The sequence below is a fragment of the Cynara cardunculus genome (assembly GCF_001531365.2).
Source record: "Cynara cardunculus var. scolymus isolate 2C chromosome LG 17, CcrdV1, whole genome shotgun sequence".
NCBI classification, from domain to species: Eukaryota; Viridiplantae; Streptophyta; class Magnoliopsida; order Asterales; family Asteraceae; genus Cynara; species Cynara cardunculus.
The window spans coordinates 492,414-495,730 of NC_037544.1; positions in this window are offsets into that span (position 1 = coordinate 492,414).

A 3,317-nucleotide genomic window follows, 5' to 3' on the forward strand; every position below is an offset into this window, starting at 1 on the left:
CCTAATATAATGTATTAATCATAATTAATGAACTCTATTCATATTCCATAAATATTCAAATCATAATAATTGAACTCCCACCATTTCTATAAATATATCAATTAATTGGGTTGTAAGGGTTGTACAAATACACAAGATTGTAAAAGAAATATACCCTATATAGAGGTTGGTTATTTAAAACCTTGTCCACTTACCTTTTCTAAATGCTGGCTTCTTGAAAGTAATTGATTAATTAATTTAATTTGTTTTTCATGTAGGTAATGATCTTTAGCTATCACTTTCTTTCTATTTTTGTTTATTTTCTTAATATATTTTGATTTAGTATTAGTTAGTTTTTCAGAACAAATAAATAAATAATGTTTTAGTTCCCGTATAAGGATTCCCTAAAAATAGCATGCTCTTATGTATAAATATATATGAACCTCAATTTATGTTTGTCATTCATTGTGAAGTTAATTCGTCTCCTAGCTGTTCTTTGATTAATTTGGAAATAGAACTATCTTTCAATTAATATACAGAGGTCTCAAATCTATGGGACTAACGGTAGTTCCCATCGGACCAATTCTTGCAAACAAATATTACATAGATCGATCAGTCTTGTTAGTTAAGGTAAAGTACAAGGCACTGAAAACGCCCGCCTCTTAATGGGTCTCCCAACTAAATTTATCATGCATACACGTTTGTATTAAGTAAACCTTTTTTGAAATAAAGTTTGTATGACTAAAATACAAACCCGAAGATTCTCAAACATAAGCCTGATTGATGTGAGACTCAGGGACATCCTCATAGTGAGCCAACAGACCATCAAACATGGACCTAAAGATGGAGGTAACCTCCCGAAACAGGAGGTGCCTTTAATAACTTCACAATTGCAAAATTTACATCATAAAAGATATTAGGTACAATTTATATGTACAAGCTAATTAAAAACCTTATGCCACATCAACTTACCCGCTTCCTGCCACCCGGACCACCGTCTGCTAACTCGGACGACGAGGCGTCTGCATCGTAGTATTCGCCCCTCTAGCCCTCTATCCTGATCTGATATGATGCACTCCCTTGGTGGAAGTGTCAGGGATGTAATCGTCAGACTCTCGTGTAGGGGTCACCATGCCTGGTCTAGCTGTTACTACCCCTGCTAAAGCCTCTACCTCTATTGCCACGCCCCATCTGAAATAAGAAATTAGTTTGACTATTCCAAAGTCAAACCATGTACATATATACATAGATCCATCATATGAGGTTAGCAATCAACATGTACATACACATGTACATATATGTATAGACACATACACACATAGATTTGTATGCATACATGCACACATATACATACACACACATACATAATATATAACATATGTATAGACATATACATACTGTCTATACATATTAACTAACATATATATACACATGAATACATATATATATATATATACACACACATACACTCATAGCAAACTTTACAAAATCAATCAAATTGAAACTCATATGGATAACAAAAACTTGAAAAAACACAAAAATTTAAAAGTTGCCGGTGATCCGTAATTGATTACCAACGAAAACACACAAATATTAAATATTACCGACGGATTACCAACGGCTATAAAAATATTTTACTTTTAATTTCGTTTCAATGATTTTTCTTGTGTTTGTCGTATTTAGTCGAAAATCACCGCCAGATTAATGATGAACACATGGAAAAACATTAAAAAAAATTTATTAGCCATTGGTAATCCATCGGTAATGTGTAATATTGCCGATGAACTACCGACAAAATTTTTGTTTGTCGGGAAAAGTGTTTGCGGTGAGCTAATCGTCGCTGATTCGTCATTGTTTCATCGGAAATTACTGACAAATTTTGGTTGTCAGTGAAAATCAATTTTCTAGTACGTAGCGTTCAAAACTTCTATATATTTCTATTTTTTTAATTCTAAATTTCTATTAAACAAAGGTTATTTGATGAATTACATTCTTTTTCAGTCGAGGGATAGTAGATTATTTTAATTTTGAAATTTTGTAATATGTGTTAGTGAATGTTTTTATCATTTATATGAAGATAGTTAATGTTTTTACACATAGGAATAAATGATGTAACACATATCAATATATTATAGTGTATCTATCTTGTTAAGATATCAATATAAAATAAACGTGTAACTTTTAATTTTTGAGATGTTTACAGAACTCTAACAACAAGTGTTAACTGGAAAAGTTGATACCAAATAGAGTTGGTTAATACACGATATAAAAAATTTATGTACCATACATAATTAGTTGATACATAATAATATGAAGAAAAAAAAACATAATATTGTACCATACTCACCCCTAACCTAACCGGTTTTGTGTGTAACATACAAGATTTAATTCATATTAATAACTAATGAGTAAATTCAAGATTACCGCAAATGGTACATCAAAATTAATTAATCAATTTTGTATTACACCATATCCTTTAAAAAGTCTTCTTAATTGATATTTGAGTAAAGTTCGGTTTTGGTCCCCCAATCTTTGTATTTTTTTATGGATCTCATCCCTAAACTTCATTAAATCAGTTTTGGTCCCTTGTGTTTGTTCATTTTCAATTGATTTCATTCCTCCATGTAATAAATGTTAACTTTTTATGTTAAGTCCAATTAACATAAAATAAAAACTATTATAAAAATGAAATAAAAACTATTTTATATATATGTATATATATTACATATATAAAAATATTCAAAAAATAAAAACCACTTCTTAATATACATATCACAATATGCAAACCTCCCATCTTCTCCTATTCTCGGCGACCACACCGACCTCTCGATCTCTCCTCTCTAGTGGGCTCCCTTTGTTCCACTTTGAGCTACGGCCCTGTTTGTCCCAACTTGGGTAGCTGTTGCATCTAATGATTCTCCAGCGTTGTTGCATCTCATGCTCCTCCATTGTTCCCCTTTGATCTTTGGCCCGTTTGTCCCATCCCCGGTAGCAACGACATCATCTCATTATTCCTCGATCATCACTTATGTCTTGTCTATTCCTTGCACCAAGATGAAGTTTGCATCTACTCCCACCCCTAATTGGAGTGATGAAGTCTGAATCAAGAGGTGGCAAAAATGAAGATATGGAGATGGAGATTTGGGTTTTGAATTTTGAAGATGGAGATGAAGATATGAGTTTATGACTTTTTTTATTTATTTATCTAAGCCCTTGATTTTTGAAGAAGAAGATTTGAAGATAAAGATTTAGGCTTAAGTTTTTGGTTTTTAAAGATGAAAATTTTAGGTCCACTTCTTGTACGAATCTTGATATCATTGATCAGTAACCAAGAAACA